At 40.5% G+C, this 22173-nt stretch overlaps 1 protein-coding gene across 4 annotated transcripts in view; it reads left to right on the forward strand.

Moving 5' to 3' along the window:
- Window positions 1-16018: 16018 nt before the first annotated feature.
- Window positions 16019-22173, forward strand: part of ASAP1 (ArfGAP with SH3 domain, ankyrin repeat and PH domain 1) — a 140839-nt gene continuing 134684 nt past the window's right edge. For 3 of the 4 annotated variants that reach the window (XM_025164863.2, XM_007425364.4, XM_007425365.4), the window contains exon 1: window positions 16027-16326. The gene's annotated coding sequence lies outside the window, so the exon portion shown is untranslated. Of the gene's footprint in view, window positions 16327-22173 lie in introns of all 4 variants that reach the window. The other variant, XM_088148962.1, reaches the window with a different exon arrangement.

Consider the following 22173-nt stretch of genomic DNA (forward strand, 5'->3'; position numbering starts at 1 on the left):
CTGACTGTGTTAATATCTATACTTGGACTGTTGTGATGTTCCCTGCAGAGAACATATTTTGTTCTTAATTGATGTATGTGTGCAAACTCAGATTAGTTCTTCTACCCTTCTTAAAGTCCCTGGGCACTTAAGGTCAACTCTTCCCAGCTATTGTCTGATTCCGTTGCCTGAAAGTAGGTAACCTTATGTTATGCAGATGTTCTGAACTTCATCTTTAATAGCCCCTCTCTATGCAGATGCTCACCAGGAACTATTATCTCAGTTTTCTGATAAACACCCAGGTCGTTTGGACTCCTTCTATCTCAAGTTGCTCCTATCAGACCAATCTGATCTTATTTCATTGTCCTCAGCTAAATTCTGTTTTACAGTCTGTACAATACGTTGTAACATCCCTAATCAGGTGTGAATCTTATGTCTAACTTCCTACCCTGTGACCAAATAATAATTGATCTGATACGACAAGTTAGTATATTTATATATATATTTATTACTCTTGTAGTCTTTTATAAATTTCAGTATTATTTATACTATTTTACAGTCCTTTGTTTTAGTCAATTACAGTGTTTAGATTATTTGTTGTAAAATTCACTGTAACTGCAAAGGATTTTTTGTTTATAATATCTTCAAACTGCAATTTTACCTCAATAATTCTATCTTCATCCTATTTTATGCTATTAACATGATTTTTGTTTTTATACTTACTGTAGCATAAGAGCTATATCATTGGTTATATGCTGGTCTATGGCTGAAATCAAATTGTTTGTTTGTTTGATTGATTGATTGATTGATTGATTGATTAATTGATAGATCTTTAATAGCCCCAACAAATGCGGCCAGTGACTAGAGAAATATTACACATTCATCCCATCAGTTCTAGTCTTTGAGTAGGAAGCCCTTGGTCTACAGGGCAGTTTCATGATTCTCTGCTCCTGTACACAAGAATATTATTTTCTATTTCTTCTTGTGCTGCAAACTCTTTCTCTTCAATCCTGTAACAGCAGCAGCAGAGACACAATATACTGATAGTAATTACACTCAGTTACTCATGCCCTGGTCATCTCCCAAATGGACTATTGTAACACGTTCTGCATGGGGCTGCCCTTGAAGACTATCTAGAAGCTTCAACTGGTGCAAAATTCAGCAGGGTGGCAGTTACTGTATGTGTGCTCCTAGAACTGCACACATTACATCTCTGCTCTGCCAGTTTGCTTCTGGGCCCAATTCAAGGTGCTGGTTTTGAACTTTAAAGCCCTACATGGCATGGGGCCAGGGTATTTGAAGGATTGCCTCTTCCAGATGAAATCCACCCATTCCCATCAGTTCAGGCAGGAGGGGCATGTTACAGGTCCCATCCGCTAAGGAGTTCCATCTGACGGGACCCAGAAGGTGAGCCTTCTCTACTCTGGCACCATCCTGTGGAACATTAACCTGTGATGGAATGGACTTATGAAGGCCATGCTCAGGGAGATAAGTGTGTTCTTAGCCCCCAACAGGAGTGTGGGAAGTTCAAGATGAGGCTGGCACCTCCCTAAGGAATTCACACTGTTGTGGCTGGCTGGCTTGGGAACTTAGGTTCAGTCTGGAGAGACTTCTGTCTTGAGGTGGAAGCTAATAAACACAACAGAACTGTATTTGCATTGCCTCGTGGAGTTCTTTGGGCTGAACCTGACATAACCCCCTAGAGGTGAGATTGGCCCCAACCTTACTGATTTTCTGGAAATCCCTTAAAATTTGGTTTTGTCAGCTGGCTTGGGGATCCCATGGAAATAGGAAGCCTATGAAATGACTATATTGCATGTAAGAATTGAAGGCACTCTCCCATGGTTTTAGCTATGTTTATGTTTTAATTGTGTAATGGTTTTTAAAAATTTGTTTTTAATTGTTCTGTTTTCACTGTATGCCATCCAGAGTCACATTTGTGAGATGGGTGTCTATACAGATTTGAGAGAGAGAGAGAGAGATCATGAGTTTTATTCCTTCTCTGTTAACTGGTGTCTAGAACTGGACCATCTGCACAAGGGCAGAAGCCCTTTGTAGTAATCTTTTCGGTACCAAGGTAGATTAGAATGCCTTTTAGCAGTTAAGGCTGAAAATGTTGACCAGATTTCTGTGGAAAGTAATTGGATGGATTCATTGAAACCATAATCTGCTGAATAAATTGCAATGTTAGCTTAGATGGGGAAGTGATCTGATGCTTATACATTCTAGAATGCAGCCCCCAGTCCCCCATTTACAAACCCTGACGTCCCACGTGTCATGAATATATGTCTTTTTTACAGAAACATTTCCTAAATGTGCTTTAAAAATAAATAAATAAATAAAGATCTACATTACAAAATTCAGCAAAGTATAAATTTCAAATAAAACATTACATGGTGGCTTCAAAAGCCCAAATTAGTTTATGTTCACATTCAAATGTGAAGTAAATGTTTTCTCCCTCAACCACTGGCAGTGGATCTCCTAGGCTTTTTGCAGACGAATCTTTCCTAGATGGGTTTGTTCGGAGCCACTGTTACTCATGTAACTGGAAGGAGTTAATGCACTTAGGTATATAGACATTAAAGGTGATTTCTAAAGGCACTTTCTTCCCACTCTTCTCCATTTGGAGCCATACCACTTTGCCAAGAGAAATCTGTTTGCATCTCCCCCATCTCAAAAATGTCTGGATCAATTGCACAGAGCTCTTCTTCCGATTACATCTTGGAGTGTCTGCAGACACGCTTGTCTATGACAGCTGGTGTTGTGATTCTGCTCAATGCCACCACCTACAGAAGCATCTTGTGCCACTTTGTGTATTAGCAAAAGGTTGCAAACACTGCTAAATACTATGCTGATGGTGATAGAGCTCTGGGCAATTACAGAGCACATGCCAGGAGAAGGAATGGCAGAGATCAGCATGGTTTCCCAGCTAATAACTTACAGCATGGGAACAGTCAAGGAAGCCAGGAAGTGCAGTGAAAAAGACCAAAGAATCATTCTGGAGAGACAAGGACCACCAGATATCCTACTTCCTGGACAAGTAGGATTTCTTGTCCAGAAATACTGAGTTGGAGTCAGTAAACCCCCCAAAAAGCTTCCTGGGCTGGATTCCTTTGGCTGCACATAACCCAACCACCTATCAGCTGCCATTGCAGCATTACCTTGGGCAAAGCCAGCCAAGAAGGATGTGAGATGAAAGACTTCTGTGGTTCTCTTGCCCCTCTAATGGAGATGCAGCCTTCACTGTGAGAAGTCAGCTGATGGCTGAAACTAAGTTCAATGGGGTGGGTTTCCTGCCAAGCCTACAAGCCTGTTGATAAGCCTACAGGCATCTACTACCAAGAAATATCAAATCCAGAGAATATGTCTTATTTGAACCAAGTTGCATTTGGTCAGGAGAAAAAGAGTCCAGACAGTCAAGGTCCAGCATAGGTCCAACCATGAGATTCTAATACTTACATTGCCTTCATAATTTTCCACCTGTTCCAGCAGTCCTGCTCCTTGTTTATCTCCTGCAGAACCCTCTCATTAGCCAGACTGCATTTGCCCAAGCTATTGTTCTCCATAAGAAGAAGGGATGTACTACAAATCCTGCTTAGAGCAGCCTTGGCATTTTTTGTTCCCTGGGAACTGCAGGGGTAAATGTTAGCGGAAACAAAATCTACTTAGCATTGTTCCGGAAGAAAATCCAGTTCACTTTCGAAAATGTATGAGGTGCCTGATCTCTTCATTTTTCTTTCTTTTCACAATAAATATATCCTGCTTATTCAAAGCAATGTGAGATTCCCTACGGAAATATTGCTTCTTTGCAATATTTCCTGGAATGATCATGGGACCACTTTTTTTTTTTAAGGATCACATGGCTATTCCAGGAAGTACCTCCTGGAGTGGACCAATGAATTTATCTCCATTTTTTTTCCAATAAATATTTGAGTCTCTCAAGTCTTCATATGCTTGAGTGAAAATTTGTTCTGCAGAAGGAGCTATAAAACAGATTAGATTTATGCCTGTCTGTTCATATGGAAGAGTGAAAGACTTCTGCGAGATTGATAATACCTAAAAATCTAAGTCTCAGCCAAGGGAGAAGAATGATTCAAAACTCTGTAACAGTATTCTGATTTTAGGATTGCTTAATTGTTTATATAACCCAGGCCTTAGTTACTGGTTTACATTCACAGCACCTGTAAATCATACAGCACCTATAAAAAATTATACTGTTAATAATCGATGAGAAAAGATCCCTATGAATACTCAAGCTGGAGAAGGTGGTGGTGATAGAATACTGTTTTTTCCCTTAAAGGATATAGATAAGAACTGTCCAAATCATAGCTAAGGATAAAGGACCATTACATTTTATTAAGAGTCCATTACTCTTCTTCAAATTGCAATATTATGTAATTATTTAAATTTGATTGGAAGAGAAATCTATTTTGAGGAATAAACATAATGTAAAACATATGTTTCTGATCCTGTTGTAGCAAAGGCAAAGCACGCAAAGGGGGGGGGGAATTTTTTTTTTTTTTCAAAATAGAAAATGCCTATAATTTTTAAAGCACTTCTGCGCCACAGAATAGATGATGGCGATGATGATAGAAAATCTGAAGAATAGCAGAATAAAAGAGCATTCGGAGGAATTTATTTTGGATGACTCATGGAAGCACAGATGGATGGTATCATAGAATCAACCCTCTATTCCATAAGTCTCTGCACCTTTCCAGATGGAAAAAGGCAGCAACTCTGAAGGATATGGTTTGTGGGAATAAGACACATGCTTAATTCTGGCTAAGAATTTTGAGGTGGCAGCACCCAATATAGGAGGGAATGAAGATGGGAATCTTTGTGTTTGACCAGGAGGATATGTCCTTTACCATCTATAGATGACACCCCCAGAGATCTCCAGCAGTCGCTGCTCAGTTGTAATTTTTAATAGGGCAGAAAACAAAATAATAATAAACACTTGGGGAGTAATCATATTAATTGCATTTCGTTAATTTAATCATCTTAAATTTAAGTTTAATTAAGAACAGTTATTGTCCCAAATCCACTTACTTTTTTTTCAAGTAATTTTATTAAAGATTATAATTACAGTAATAATACAAACTAAAAGAAAGATAGAAAAATAGAGTAAAAAGTGCAAAAGGAAAAAATAGGAAATAATAGAAATAACAGAAAGAAAAAAGATAAGAAAGAAAAGTAAGAATATAGGACATAAAAAGAAAAGAAATATATAAAGAAGTGACTCCCAACCTTCATCACAAGTATAAGCTATTTTAGTAACTTTTTACCTCCTCTTAAATTACAACCAATGATCTTTTCTTCCCATATCCCGTCTCTTATCTATAAACAAATCCATAGAGCATCATCATTTCAGTCCTGGTGTCAGCAGAAGTCCATTAAGGGTTACCAGAAATAACAACATATCTATTTTAACCTTGATCAAATAAACCAACTTTATATTCCTTCGTTTTACTTCTAACAATTTTAATCTTTACTCCATTCAAATAATGTCGTAGAACTTGATTTCTTTTCCTTTCTACTTTGTCCCTTCTCAGGAGATTCTTCAAAGTTTTAACAAGTCTCTTTTGTAAGTCCAATATAGAAAAATTATCCAGGTCACTCTCTTGGTTTGTTGTTTGTGTGTCCCTTTTAATTATTAAAATATCAGCCAGTTTCTTTGGTATGTCCAATGTAACATCTTTTTCCATGTCATTCTTGTAGCCTGTCATTTGTAAATCCACTTTCAACTCAGTCTCTGTCTTGTCAGGTAAAAATTGATCCTCTTCCATAACATCTTTTAGACACAGTCTCTCCACACAGGCAGATGTCTCTGTTGACACTATTAATAACATCTGACTCTGTTTTTCAAAAGTATCCTTCAATATTTCCAGTATTACAATAATTTGCGCCATTCTGTAACTGTTAGTCAAGTTTCCAAATCCACTTACTTGAGGGGCTTCCAGTAGTTTGTTCAAATATGAAATGTCGCCTTTGGCCAAAAACTGTTGCATGCTGTTATAGTAGGGAATATACGTTAAAGCAGAAGCACATGTAAAGACGTAGGGCTTTACTGGAAATAAACTCTTCTTCAATTCTCTACTATATTGGGCTGAGCTTGGTTAGCACTGGCTCTATTTCCCCTCTATATCCATTACAAACAGGACCATGATTTAGCTTGGTTTCTCTCCGTTTCTCATATTTCCATATCTAAGTAGAATTATTCCACGCCCATTCTAACTTGAACATTTCTTTAAACGCAATGTGTATAAACACAAGGTCTACCATTTTCTGCACATTTCCCCAAACATACAGATTTTTGTTTGCAGTTCTGCCTAATGTACTATGCATTAATAGACTACCTTGTATATTATCTTCACTAGTATATTGCAGTTGTGCAGCTCCCCCCTCCCCCGTCCAGAATTCGTCAATCAGTCAAGACAATGCCATTCCAATAGCCTTTTAATCTTAGTTGAGTGAGTTTAGGTATCTATCTTTGGGAGGGAGCAGCATCTTTTGTCTATTTTGTAAGAGGTTTCTACTCTGTGATATGTTAACCAGAGTCTAGAGCAGGGTTTCTCAACCTTGGCAGCTTTTAGATGGGTGGACTTCAACTCCCAGAATTCTGAGTTGAAGTCCACCCATCTGAAAGCTATCAAGGTTGAGGAACCCTGCTCTAGAGGGATGGAGAGATAAAATTGACGAACATATCCAAGAACTGTTAGCATAGCCCTTAAAAGATGATATACCCAATAACACAGTCCTGAACAAGGAGGGATAGTCTGAAAGAGACTCAAAACCATCCTGCCTTGATTCTGCTTGATATAAGAAGGGGCTTTCAAGATTCTGTCTTTATGCCCTACAACAATAAAGTAGAATTCCAGAACTCTTTACAGCGTCTGTTTCCTGACCTGGCCTAATTTGAAGGGCTGACACAGAGTCTTCAGATTGGAGTGGGCTACCAGAACCTATAAAATAAATCAATCTTTCTGCAGACATTTCTGAAATACATGCTATTGCTTCGTTGCCAAACGGTTGTGTAACCAGGGGCATCTGCCGGGGGATCAAAACAGCGAAATGACAGCCCTTGTGTGGGATTGAAGCTCTGGCCCTTTTAAATGTGGCGGCTGCCATCTTGACCTTCTTTGACCTGCCCCATGGTTGCTCCTGGGGGATCAAATAGCATCAAGATAGTGACCGTGCATGTGCCTCTTATTTTCATTGCAGCTGTCTTCTTGCATTTTTTGTCCCACTGTCCATGGACACATCTAAGTATAAGCTTTGGGGAGATAAGAATTTCAAAGGTTAGCTGAATTTCAATTCATGTGTAGGTTCAAAACTGCAAAATTATAGATTAGCATGCATTCAAATATGGACTAAATTAATTCCTTCCCTTCCCTGCCATCCATGGTCAATGCTGATTAATAGTTTAGGGAGGACAGCAGGATGAAACAGGCTGTCCCAGAAGATCATGTCTCTTGATTCTTAAAATATAGCTTGACGCTAAGGAACTGAACCTCAGTGTTTGAATTTCAGTCTTCTAGCTAATTGCTGTCGGCCAAAATCCAACACAGAGTTCAGAACACTTTAGTGCTTAATAGGTTATAGGATTTCAGTTGGCTCAAGCAGGCTTCAATCTTGGTTGGATCGTGGCCAAAGTCTGTTTTTGCCATTGAGCTATTTTATTCTCCCACCCATCTGCTCTTATTTTCATGTCTGGGCCAAACCAGGAAAACGGCCAGCCTCATCAGCGCCTTCTCTGCAGATCAGCAGGGACCAGTCCTTGAATCACAAGGGTTGACGTTCTGTGCCACAAACAATTGGTCTTTGACTAGGCTAATCTGTTAACACATTGAAACCTTCATATCTGCCAACATGCTGAAACAGTCACAGTTAAAAAGCCATTACAAAGATATGCAAAAGAAAGAATCAGCAGCAGAACTCTTTTTTTTTTAAGGGCAGAATTATTTACTATATAAAGCAAATAATGGGATAATCTTGGAAACTGAATATTAACCTCATGGTTAAAGCTGCTGTTGCAACTCCTTTGGATGTTGATATATTTTTGATTGCAGCTGGGGTTAGATCCTTTTTGGAAATAGGTCTTACTTTGGAAATATATTAGTTTTGAGAGACAGAAACACACACACTTACACACCACTTCTTTCTCCTTCTTCTTCCCTTCTCCTTCTCCTTCTCCTTCTCCTTCTCCTCCTCCAGAATCAATCCACTACAGGATGAAGGCTATGGCCCATCTAGGGCTGAGACATGCGCTCATATACACGCATGCACATACATACAGACACATGCATATCTATCTCTTCAATAGCTATCTAAGTGCCTAAGTAACCGACTAAGGGCAACCGGCCCACTAAAGAATGAGCTTGCTCGAAGGTAACAGATGCTAAGGACTTGTTATAAGAAATAAAATGAGAAGAAAGAGGATGTTGGATGCTAGAACAGAAAAAAGCAGTATCCCACATTAAAATAGTCCACCCTGCAACATTTTCTTGCAGATTACATTTATCCTGACCTAGAGATCACCCACACACCCTCCTTGCCCTGACTCCAAGATGCCTCACTTACCATTTGTGGAAGACATGTCATCCCAATGATGCTTCCATCTTGGGACAGCCCTGCGAAAGATGATGCAGCAAAAAAATTATTTCTATCAGAGGAAATCTCCTATGCAAACGTTCTATATTACATGGAGGAACATCTTCAGAGGGCCAGTGACTGCAAAGACCACCCCCTTCCATTTGGGTCTGGGGCTCTCTGCTTCCTTGACCATTTTAACTGTGGCTGCCAGAGACACTAGATGCCTCTCTTGAGCAACTCATCCTTCTACTGTATTGTTGTTATTCCTTCTTCTAGGTATTAATAGAGAAATAGTTGACCATGGAGAACCAAACACATGCTTTCCACAAGATTGCTATTCCCACTAGTAACGATAAGGAACAACTCACGGTGATTGGGCTGATGAGATAGATCTTCTGGAGAGGATTGGGAGGGAGGAGCAAATAAAGGGGACAAGCAACCCTGGGAAGGGAAAGCTCAGTTATACACAAGGGCTGCCTGTAAAGCAGAACATCTTTTTGTAGATGCCCCCCGCCCAAATTAATGGTGTGGTGTTCTGCCTTCTAGAAGCCAGATACTTCTCCACTAAATAATAATAATAATAATAATAATAATAATAATAATAATAATAATAAATTAACAAAGAAGAAAGCTCACCCTAGCCCATTTTAAAAAATGGGATGGTGTGGGGAGGACCCAGCTTGGCCAACTGCAACAGGCTGTTCCACCCAACTTAAATCACAATCCCTTACTTCCATAAAAATATTGAATGAGATCTCTGGCTCACCAAAAGCTTCCCACTGTTAAAGTCTCATTCAGAAATAAGTACAGAAGATGGCTGTACAAAAGAATCTAAACTTGTTCAAGGGCACCATAGGTTAGACCAGTGTTCCTCAGCCTTAGCAACTTGAAGAGGTGCAGACTTCAACTCCCAGAATTCCCTAGCCAGCATGGCTGGCTGGGGAATTCTGGGAGTTGAAGTCCACACCTCTTCAAGTTGCTACGGTTTAGAAGCACTGTGTTAGACTTTCCAGTGCAGGACATGGGAATGACCTAGACAAAGCATTTGCATTTTGTATCTGTTTATTATTTATTATTATTTATTGGATTTCTCTCCTGCCCATCTCCCCTACAATAGGGGATTCTGGGCAGGTTACAAAAACATTAAAACTATAAATATATATAAAATATATACCATATATACAATTAAAACAATACTAGAAGCAAAAAAATCCAAGAAGATGGAGAATCAGGGTGGGGACAGCCAGCCACTATGGGGCTAGCCATCCCCCAGCATGAGGTATTCCCTCCCCACCCCAGGCCAAGTGGCAGAACCAGGTCTTCAAGGCCCTTCGGAAGGTCAGGAGTGAGGGGGCCAATCGCACCTCCAGGGGCAGAATGTTCCAAAGAGCGGGGGCTACCGCAGAGGTCAATGTATGAAGTTCTGTCTTTGTCACAGTCAGCAATGTAGCACCATTTCAGATGGGTTAATGAAAGTGTAACCCTGTTTTAAAGACATTGCTGTTAAAATTCAGTTTCTAGGATCTGCCTTCTGAATGAGCTGGGGGTGGGGGCGAATGGCTTGCTCGTTGCATGGGGCAGACTTCCTTGCAAGCTTAATGTGGACAAGGAGGGATCCTGCTTCTACTCTAGTTAAGGAGGAAAGGAAATCCACAAGGAGGGCACCCTTCAGAAGTCTCCATGACTGCTTGTTGAAGGAGAAGGAGCAAAAATTGGGCTAAGACACTGAAAGGCAGGAGGCAAAGCAACATTGTTCTCAACCCAGCAAGGAGTCCTTAAGCTGGTTAAGTGCTGAACGTAGTGATTAAAATTCTGTTTATGTAGTAACAGGGCTCTTGGTGTTTACTCGTTTTCTCTCAATGAGGTTTTAGTCATTTCTGCAACCATTGGCCAAGGGCCCTATTGTGAAATCCAGTATTTAGTCAGCTCTCAGTTCCACAATTTTGCTTTCCATCACTGTAAAAAGTACATAGAAGTGAAGATGCCTGTGGGAACATCTGTCAGAAGCAAGCATTTGTCTTCTCTGCTCAAGAGAAAAATAAGTAGGCTATAATATTGTGTTTCCTCCTGAGGTCTCTTTCATGTTGGGTATTGTTGCTGTTAAATTCTACGCATTGGGAGGGAGCAGAAGGGAGAAGAGTGGATGGAGACGATCAACACAAGGACTTCTGGAGCACGCTGTAAACATCTGTGTTCTGTTCAATGTGCCAGTTAAAAGGGCTGCTGGCCAGGCTGTATGTACTCTGTCATTCCAGGCAGGAGAAGCAAGGCAAGTGTAAAAGAGTTCCCAGTTCAGCATCCTGGAACTCTCCTTTGTTTCCATTGCAAAACAAACAGGCAAAGTTGCTAGAACAGCTAGAACAGGTCCAGCTCCTGAACTTGTGAACCTGGTTTCAAAATGGGAGAATAATTGAGGCTATATGTGGTTGTTATAACCCATTTAGTTCTTAAGTGACTTTGTTACACACGTGTGGGACTACAGTGCCCCTCATTCACAGTCATCAGCCCTACTACCTGGCTATGATCAGGGCTGCAATCCAGTACACTGGGGAGCACCAGGTTAGGGCTGTGAGAAGTATGTCCAATAATGAATGGGTCTAAGTCATAAGGGCTATCTGGGATCTCCAGAGACAGGCAGCATCTGAGTTCACCTATGCTAAGCTATGGCTGGTGTAACCAAGATGGATTCCCACAATATGCTCAACCCTAAACCTGGGACAGTTGCAGTGCCACATAAGGTCAATTATATATGCTATATGATGGGAAAATGTGACATCCCAGCTCACCCAGCATGGTCCATCGAGCATCAAAAAACAACCACTAGATGATAATTCTAATTCTGGCCTGATTGTCCTTCCCCACTGAAAGCAAAGCAACCTTTCACATGAGTACTTGTGGCTGCTAAATGCTTCCATTTTTCTCATACCCCTCCCTCAAAATTGGGGGATAGGCATTTAAAAAAAAAAACATACATTTTATTCCAAGTAATTATGTAGCATAGCTTGCAGTTTCAGCTGACTTTCGACTTTGCTACTTCTGTTCCTGAATTACGTGACTGTTTGCTGAACAGCTGGACAGCCTACACTTGGGTGACATGTGTATGACATGTGCCATTCTGAGAACCATGGATGCCTTGAAGCATATATAAGCTGCCACAACAATCAGCCAGTGAGCTCTTTCTTGGTTTCTTGGAGCAGGGATGATATATTTTTGAAGCTCTAGGCAAATATTTGAATAATTACGCCTCCCTAACATATTCTCACCAGGTTTTGGCACTTTGGAGCATAGAGGTAGCCATAGATCCTACCTTACAAGGCTAGTCCTCTGCAGGAAAACCTGTCTGGAAACAATTATCTATTTGGAGCAAAGCTTTATTGAAGACATCCTCTCTATGTTGTCAAGCCCAAGTCCAGTTATTTATTTTATTTATTTAAAACATTTGTTTACCATTTCCTGTTTAAAAAAACCTAAAACATTTCAATGTGGTTTATGTAACCATTTCAAGATTAAAGGACTGTAAGAAGAGAGATGGATGGGAACCTCAAAATGACATCCTGCCCTCAGGAGACAGGTACAGTTTGATGGATCCTAGGTGAGGGATTATCGAAGATTTGATAGGGAACATTATATGGTATTTAGCCACACTTATGGATCAGCTATGAGTCTACGGGCCTATTTTGTCCTGTGAGTTGCTAGCTTGAGAATCAGGCAGAAGTCAGATTCATAAGTAAAAGATAAGAAAGTAAAACTCAGTACAGGATCCAGAGTTTTTGACAGATCACTGAAGAAGACTGGAGAGAATTAAATTCTAGACATGGGGGGACTAGGCATTGAATATAACCAAAGTTCTCACATTTTGCAGTGTCATGACCCCCCTTCAAATTATAATGAATGTATGGGATTGATCTGATGTGATTATGTGCCATCTAGTTGGTATCAACTCTTAGCCACCATACAGATAGACTTTTCCAGGATGATCTATCCCCAACCTGGCCCCTCCCCATTAATACAATGAATGGCTATATTGGGGTTATGGTTGGGCAAAAAATAAACCTACCACTCACTACTAATAATTAAACTTTAATTTATAATCTGTGGCTCTCCAGATGTTGCTCAATTGCAACTTGGAGCAGCCCCAGATGTCAGGGATGCTGGATCCGGTAGCTGAGTAGCATCAGAATAGCCTCAGGTTGTCCACTGCAGACAGACTATCTTTCAAAGGAAAGATTAAATTTCCAAGGAAGATACATTTATTCTCCCCCCTTCTCCAACCACTGGAGAACTCTCAACCCTTTGCTACTAGAAGAAAAAATGGGAGAAGTGCAGGATTTCTCTCTGCACCCCCAGGCCAAGGTTATTACAGCTCACTTGTTCTGCCTCCTTATTCCCAATGATGGCCCTAAGAGGTTCTTCCCAGCTCTTCCCCTGCAGAAACAACCTCATTGCCCTCTTCCACATAAAGCTTCCAACTCCACTAGGTCCCTTTCACCAAGAGAGGCCCCCTGCTCACCCCTCCCATGGGCCCAGATTGAGGTAAGATTGTTTGGGACAGTGCCACAAGATTCCTCCTTTATCTGATTTTTTCCCCCTTTCTGCTGGGAAGAGGGAACTCTTTCACACAAAGTATAGCTGGTATCTTGTCAGGCCACACTTGTCCAGGTAGAACGAGGGCAGGTTCTGGCAGGAATCCTGCTTTGCATGGATAAGTCTAACCAAAAAAAAAAATTGTGACCACATCAAATTAGCTTGTGATCTATCCAGGAGTTGGACTATAGTTTGAGAATCCCAGGGTACAGAAGAAAACAATACTGCGAAGTAAGAAGTGAGAAATGAAAGGAACAGAATAAGGAGAAGAAAACTGTGGCCTTCTAATATTGCTGAACAATAGTTCCAATGTTCTTCATCATTGGGTATGTAGCAGAGAGAAATTTGGTCAAATCTCTGACCTGATTCAGTCCTCATTTCAGTTTTTCCAAGACTAACTGAAATACAGTTATAAATTAAAAGCTACCCATTTCTAAATCTTACAATCCAGAATGCCACTAAAATGTATATAAAGTTAGAAATTGGGAGGGGGGAAGTATGCATTGGGGAAAATTGTGCAGAAATATGAATATGTTAGAGAAAGGGAGAATGCATTCCATGAGAAAAAACTGACTGTGTAGAACAACAGGTACAAAAAATGTTAGAAATAACAACAACAGTGCAATATCTTGCGACAGCAGAAGAGAAGAGAAAATCACAAAATACAAAGACCTGCAAATAGAAATAGAATGACTGTGGCAAAAGAAAGCAAAGATAGTACCAAGAGTAATAGGCGCTTTGGGTGCAATCCCAAAACATCTGGAGCACCACTTGAAGACCATCGGCATTGACAAAATCACCATCAGTCAATTGCAAAAGGCAGCTTTGCTTGGAACAGCTCACATCCTGCAACAATGCCTTTAACGCCGTCAAACAACATCACCTGTCTATCCCAGGTCCTTGGAAAGGACTCGATAGGTGGATAAAAATGCCAAATCCAGTCTAAACATCTGGCTGACTGTGCAACCAATAATAGTAACAATAACAATAATGGAATGAAAGAAGAGAAAAGGAGCTCATTGTTTCTTATCAGGACTAAAAGAAAACATGGCTGCTCTCACAGTGCCACAAAGTCGTGGACGGTTGGCTCCAAGAGCAGAGCACGGAAGTGCATTCTCATGACTTAGCAAGCCAGAAGACACTAGATGAACGAGATGCAATAAAGTATAGAGGCATCTGCCTTTTCCAGCATCCTGAAAGGACCCATTTCGTTCAGGAAAAGAAGACGTGGCTCGCATTCCCAAATCATTTCTCCAATCATACTAGCCATTCCCCTCCATCTTTTTTAACTTCAGGAGTATCCAGTGAGTGTGGTCAAAAAAGTGAAGATGGTGGCCACGTTGGTGTGATCAAAGCTTTGCCTGCTTTTTATGCCCATCTCATATGCCACCCTCATTAAAAAAATGGGCGGAGCTTCAATCACACCATGGTGGCCACCATCTTGACTTTTCTGACTAAGGTCAAGTTAAGAAAAGCTGGGAAATAAATATGGCTGTATCTCTGAGCCTGCAGGAAGAGCTCTCTGTTTCGACTTCTCTTATATCATTATTGTTGTTGTTGTTGTTTAGTCGTTAAGTCGTGTCCGACTCTTCGTGACCCCATGAACCATATCGCGCCAGGCCTTCCTGTCCTTCACTGCCTCCCTGAGTTTGCTCAGTTTCATGCTCATTGCTTCAGTGATGCTATCTAACCATCTCATCCTCTGCCGTCCTCTTCTCCTTTTGCCTTCAATCTTTCCCAGCATCAGGGTCTTCTCCAAAGAGATCTCTCTTCGCATTAGGTGACCAAAATATCTGAGCTTGAGCTTCATTATCGATCCTTCCAATGAGCAATCAGGGTTGATTTCCTTTAAGATTGACTGGTTTGACCTCCTAGCAGTCCAGGGGACTCTCAAGAGTCTTCTCCAGCACCACAGTTCAAAGGCATCAATTCTTCGGCGCTCGGCCTTTTTTATGGTCCAGCTCTCACAGCCATACATTACTACTGGAAAAACCATGGCTTTGACTATGCGGATCTTTGTCGGCAAGGTGATGTCTCTGCTTTTTAATATGCTATATATCATTATACCACATATATAAAATTAGGTCTACTAGATTGGGCTGCAAAAAGTTATTATAGTAGTGCCATTTTTCTTCTTTCTTTTTCTTCTTTCTTTGACTCTTTTAATGCAGCACAGAGAACCAGAAAGATAATAAAATTAATCTACAGATAACTTCTTGAAATTAACCTTTCTAGCTGCGCAGTTGAGATATAAAACCAGCAGACGTGAAGCGGTGGCGGGAGGGAAGAGACCCAACAAAGTGGGGCAATTAGATGCATGAGCAGAAAGAACCAGGGGCTTCTGGAGAGACCAAGTGGACCTATGGAAGACACCCGATATCATTTTCCTCTTCTAATGCTGATCAAAGAGGCATTATAGATATGCCTGTCTGGCGGAAAGTATTACCCACCATGTTTCCATGCCTTTTCCCTGAAGCTTTGCTGTGTAGGGATTCAGACATTAAAAAAAAAAAGCGAGAGAGAAATTAAACCTGGCCAGATGCTAGTATATTTTAAAAAATGGGGGTAGGGAAGGGAGAAATGCGTTCAGAGCAGGATCTTGCTGTTGGCACATGGAAGCATAGAGGGAACTGTTAAAGAGATCCAGTTACAACAAAGCACCTCTGGCTGAGTTTCATATCCAGCCCAGAGCAGTGGAAGGGTTAACCAGCAGAGCTGCAAGCTAACACTGGAGATTATAGAATGTTTATCTAGTATTCAGATTTCCTGTTTAAATGTTTGGATTTCCTGAAATCTGTCAGTCTGAGGGGTGTCCAGTGCGTGGCCTTTTCCTCCCCCTCCTTCAGCTCACATGGGTGGACTTCCCTTCCCAACTGCATTTGTGTCTCCTCACCAGCCAAGATTTTTATGGATGCAAGTCAAAACTTTTTAGACTCCCCAGAAAATATCTCTGGATCCCTGGACTTTGGGATGTCCTTTGTTTAATCTAGCAAGCAAATAACAACTACAAAAATTCCTGGGAATTACTGTTGGTGCAGTATGGCCTTTTTTCTTTTATTTTTTCCAGCTCCCTGTTGGAAAATAATGTTAGCACTTTAAAGACAATGGAATGAGATGGCCTTCCGTCTGGCACGCTCTTTTGGAATGGGAGTTCAAGCTGGACGAGTCTTGGTGAGTTATCTCTGCTGGCTTTAGGGATGTGGATTAAGAAAAAATGGTTGAGGCCAACTTTGTTTTATTAAACTGGTGTGTTTTGAATTGCAAGTCACAGACTGCAAAACTATTTGTGTTGCTCTATTGATATATTTATATTTTAATTGCTGGAGGATGCATGCTTTTCAGTGTATGGTGTTGCTGCTAAACTTTCCATATGCAATTCAGAACGATTTCCTACCACCAAGTTCAAAAATCTTTACTTGGGGGAAAAACTTATTCATTTTAAGAACAGCTTTTGTGGGCAGATTTCTGGTTCTGCAAGAGAAGCCACAGATCCACAGATTGCCCTGATACTGGCTAAAAATCAAATTCAAATTGAATGTTTTCTTTCCTTCTCCCCACTTCAAACAACAACATCATTATGGATGAACATTATTTGCATCATTTGAAAGCCATTGCAAATCAAGTCCACAGTTTCATTTAAGATTTCAGCCCAGTGCAGACACTAAAATACTTTTCAAATCTTTCTGAGCCAAAGGAGGCAGAGCAAAGACAAGCAGTCAGCAAAGAGCTAACTTTACTCCTAAAATCTTTCTGCTGAGAAGCAATCAAAACATTGTGAATTTAAAAAAATAAGACCTTTAGCCTACCTTCAAGATGGTAAAGATGGAAGTGATCTCACTATTTTAATCCTAAATATTATTTAGAAAGGACATTCAAATCCAAGTTAACTTTTTTTTGCTACTCAAGTGGTGGAATCTACACTAAGGCCCAACCCTTAACAGGGAATATGGCAAAATTTGTATGTGCCAGTTACTTCAGTAATAACTACTCAGACGTAAGGTCCAGTGAATTGTATGGGTACTTTGTAGCCTTGTAATGCAGTTTGGGATCTTCAAGCCCGCCCTGGATTGTATACAATATTGAAATGCATTGAAGGAGAGGTTACCTTACTCTACAATCCTGCAGAAAAGCTGATAAAAATGGCATTTAGAAGTTTGCATGAAACATAGCTTAGTGTGAAGTTTAGAGAGAAAGCATCATTGATCTCTTGATATATGGACACTGCCTCTTCAGCAATCTGATGCAACTGAGAATATTAGAAATTATTAGCACGTTCACACGTGCTATTCTCTCCTGCCCCATTTCATTATGTTGTGCTCAAAGTAACAAGGCTTTTTTCACCCAACCTAGTCAGTTTCACTGGAGAGCAAATATGGGCACTGATGAACAAAGTAGCCAGATCCTTGTGGGGCTGCATTGGGATTTCACTGTTGGACAAAACAGGCCAACTTCAGGGGGAAACATCTACATTCACAGAAGTCTAGTAATATCTGAACAATTCCATGTGTCCTTACTTCATTTCCAAGGAGTTTGGTCGGTCTAGCTCCCAATTATATAGAGGACTGCATTCTTAAAATGAAACAAACAAAAAAAGAGTTATTGATGAACCCTCATAATGCAAAGTACAGAAAAGAGGAGAGGAGAGATTTTTCAGAAGACTTGAAAATACATGCAAGATTTTAAATTTGGCAATGCTCGCTTGTGAATAAGCATGCACAGGATCAGGCTGTGCAAGGCAATCTTAGCTTTAGTTATGAAAAGTCTCTCAGTTGGCAGCCAGAATAAGAAAGGTTGAGGGAGAGAAGGGGAAAGTTTAATTAAAATGTTCTTGAAGTTGGAAAAATGTCTTAGTCCAAACACCTTTGGGAGCTGATTAATGAAGCTATGTGGCAGGCTGGTTTCGGCATACCCTCAGTTGTGCTGTTTTCTAGACTTTTTCTGATGCTTTTAAGTGAATCCAAGTCAGGTTATGTGCGGACACACTGATAGTTCTTTAAGTATTTATATACCCCTTCCCAGTCTACAATCAATGTTAAAACCCATATTTTTTTTAACCAAGAACAAGACAAGACAGCTAATGTAAGATCTCAACTTTAAAAATTGGTGGGAGAAAAAGTTAATAGAGGGTAGACATGGGTTACAAGATGAGTCTTCAGTAATCGCCAAAACAATTAATAGTAAGTGTTCTCCTACTGCAGTGTTGTTCAAACTTGGCCACTTTAAGATGAGTGCCTGGCTGGGGAATTCTGGGAGTTGAGAACTCATGCTGGCTGGGGAATTCTGGGAGTTGAAGTCCACTCATCTTAAAGTGGCCAAGTTTGGACAACACTGTCCTACTGTAATGGAAGACAATACAATACCACAAAGCAGGTGCCACCACCAAGAAGGCCTGTCTGTGGGTGATTGCAGAATGACAATCCACCATTCATATCATTCACAGTAGGACCACCCTAGATGATTCTAGAGGTCATGCAGGTTGGTAACTCAAAAGCTGCTTATAAAATGTGTGTATGCAAAAAAGGACATATATTAGGGAAAATGCATATAAAACATCACACAGAGGAAAACTGCTTGCAAAAAATGCATACATTAGGAGTTCATAGAAGAGTTTGTATGGGTAGTTTTTGTATTAAAAATATATTATTTGGCATTAAACTTTTTTTAATGCTGGATCAAATAGAAACAAATGGTATGGAGACTAGTGGAAGACTTGGAAAACTTAAAATGGGGGAGGGAGTAACTGGGTGTCAAATTTGCCCATCTCTATTTCTTTCTATTTCCTGTGTATGTGTGTACAAAGTTGTACGTGTGGTGCTTCTTTTTCTGGTGTTCTCAAAAAGGATATTTGAACAAATATAGAGGATATTTGAACATTACAGGAACTCAGGGAATAGAGTAGTAAGTATCCAGTGTGTGCAAGAAAAAGGAGCATGGTCAATTTAAGTGGGAAGGAAATTTCACAAACACTGCAGGCACAGACATGGTGGTGGAGAAGACCGAAGGTTGATAGAAATTCTAGAAGATATGAATGTCAACAAGCTGGAAGTTGAGGAATAGGAAATCTTCCATTCCATCTGCTCCTTGATTAGGTTAACTGGAGATGGTAGGAATTGAAATCGAAATAATTACTTCTAAGTACATACTCTACCACCCATTTCTGGTTTCTTGAAGGAAAGAGGTTCTGTACAGACCATACATGATACTAGAGACTGAAGAAGTTTGAGCTATCAGCAGGTAAGGACTGGAGAACAGGAGTATAGACCAGGAATCTAAAAAGACATAGGAGACACATCGTCAGAGAATTACAGCATCTCCTAGAACAGGGTTCCTCAACCTTGGCCACTTTAAGATGTGTGGGCTTCAACTCCCAGAACTCCCCAGCCAGCATGCTGTCTGGGGAATTCTGGGAGTTGAAGCCCACACATCTTAAAGTAGCCAAGATTGAGAAACCCTGTTCTAGAGTGATACAGTTGGGAAATACTGATAGTTGTGGTTTTTACTGCCATTCCAACATTATAACCACGCAAGCCTAAGAAGGCTATGAGAACCCGCCAACGAAAAAATGAGAGCCTGCCAGCTGCATTTCACATTAATTTGATTCAGCCTGTCAGTTCTGTGCCAGCAAATGTCCAGTTTGGGTTTAATTTTGAAGAACTTCCTCTTCCACACTTTAGTCATAAACCTAATTTACAGGATACAATATTCAGCGGATGTGCCTGCAAATAGCTTTAGCATACCTGATGATTTGAACTGGAGGCTTGCTATAGATTTGTATATGAAGGGGTGGGGGGGGGGAGTCACTTGCAAATGTATGCTGTTTTTCTCCAAAAAAGTTATATGTGCATATGGAAAACCAAGACCCCTGTTTGAAATGGACCCACTCGGGCTTAATCTGACCCATAGATTGCCATTTTATGTGTTGCATCCTGCTGATGCACTCTAAAAAAGACACTCTTAATACCCTAAAAAGAACCAGTTTACACAATATAGTCTCTTCTGCTTCTTGGTTTAGACTTCAACCATGGGGATAGTTTCGTATCAGTAAACGTGGCTTTATCATAAACATTTCATGAGTACAAGGATTACAACATTAACTTGATATAATTAGGAGGGGACTGCATATCATTCATTTTTTGGACATGTTCTCTTGAAAAGCTGGCCTATTAAAGGGAATAAAATAAATATGCATTCAAAGAACTTGACATTTTATATTTTCAGTTCTCCTTTGTTGCATTCGTAACATTCCTGATAAGATGGTCATAAGAGATTACACAAAGATCTCTGATATACAATGCTTTCAGTTTTTACCACCCGAGTTCGCAATAAGCATGTACACAAAAATGTGTTATTAGGGAAAAGTACACATAGTATTAGCAGAGCTACTGATTAAAAAAAAAAAAAAAAGGATGAATGCATACAGAAACAGGAGAAAGTGCCTATGTTCAAAGGCATAACTGTTGTGCCTTTTTTTAAAAAAAAATGCAAACTGATGGATAAACTGGTTGGAATGAATTTACGGCAGGAAAAATGAATAAAACTGAATTTGGTAGGTTCATTCATTCCTATAAATGATGAGTGACTTCCATCTTAAAATAACTAAAACAGTTCTTCTGGGATTAATTGTCATGACCTTTGGCACACAACATGGGCTCTCTGCCCCTGAGTTCTGGGCCTCCCATAGAGTTTTGAACAGAGGAGCAAATCAGCAACTTGCCTGGACAAGGACCCAATCAGTTGCTCAGATTAACCAGAACCCAGTACAAACCAAGAACCAATCAGGAGTCAGCACTCCAAAAATGACCAATCAGAAGCCAGCATGAACAAAGGACTGATCAGGAATCTATACCACCAAGACGACCAATCAGGATTGAGCACAAACAAAGAACTGATCAGAGACCAGCCCTCACCGACTTGCACCAATCAGAAACCAGCTCAGGAAAAGACCAATCAGAAGTCAGGACAACTGGCTATAAAGACAGGATCCCAGTCAGTCCCTGCTCAGTGGCCTGTGGTTTGCATAGCCATCTTCTTTGCCTCTGAAGATGCTAGCCACAGTTGCTGGCAAAATGTCAGGAAATCTTTTCCCTTGACCATGGTCACTAAACCCTGAAGTCCAACACTGCCGAGCAAATACCATCCATGAAGGCCTACACCGGTATCTTTTGAACAGATTAATGCTAGTGTTTCTTGTTCTAAGTATGGAGCTGTAGATAATCTGAGCATGGGATTTTTCATTCTTTCTTTTAAAAGTTCTTGAGTGGAATGGAGGTCTGCGGTGCCTCTCATCTCACAGATTTCCATCCACAGGAGTTCCATTTTGGTGTAGCAGCTGTATCTGTACAATAAGAGATGCTGTGGAGCCATCTGTTCCACTGAGAATGGATATTGCTCTGCTGACTCTCTCTGATGGCACAAGAGCAGCATCTTAAAGGATCAGAGGGTCCTGGAAGAAATATGGAACATGGGTTCCCTCTGAATTTGTTTGTTTGGAAAATCTGGCATGAATAGCCCATTTGGGGGACAGTACAAAGCAGCCCGGTTTTGATTAGGCAGAAAACACTGTGAGAATAGGCTTTCTGGAGGCATTTTTTATCTTCTCCTCGGTTGACGTGCTACATGAGAGGAAACATGGCAGCAGTCACAAGGGAGAGATGGTGGTATCATTTCCACTGCTGTTCCCCAACATGGCTGCTTCTGATTCTTAAGGAATTTATTGCCATGGGGTGTTGTGGCCACCAATGGCAGTATGTTCCTCAGATTCCTGTAATCCATTCATAAAGTAGTCTAGGTTCGTAACCATCAGCAGAACTTTGGTTAGCAAATCCCATGTACTTTGTGAAGAAATGCTTCCTCCAGTTTTTTGGCAAGCTATTTTAGAGAGGACGTGATTAAGCTTCAGAATAACATTTTAAGGCTGTAGAATTACTCATGCAGTTCTCACACAATTTCTTCCCCCTCTTCCTCCTCTCTGTTTTACATTAAAATTGATGTCTGTTGCATAGGGCACCCTCATGTGAT

Source organism: Python bivittatus, unplaced genomic scaffold, assembly GCF_059951505.1.
Source record: "Python bivittatus isolate LINGU-HERP-01145 unplaced genomic scaffold, Pbiv_v1 ctg000590_np1212, whole genome shotgun sequence".
NCBI lineage: Eukaryota > Metazoa > Chordata > Lepidosauria > Squamata > Pythonidae > Python > Python bivittatus.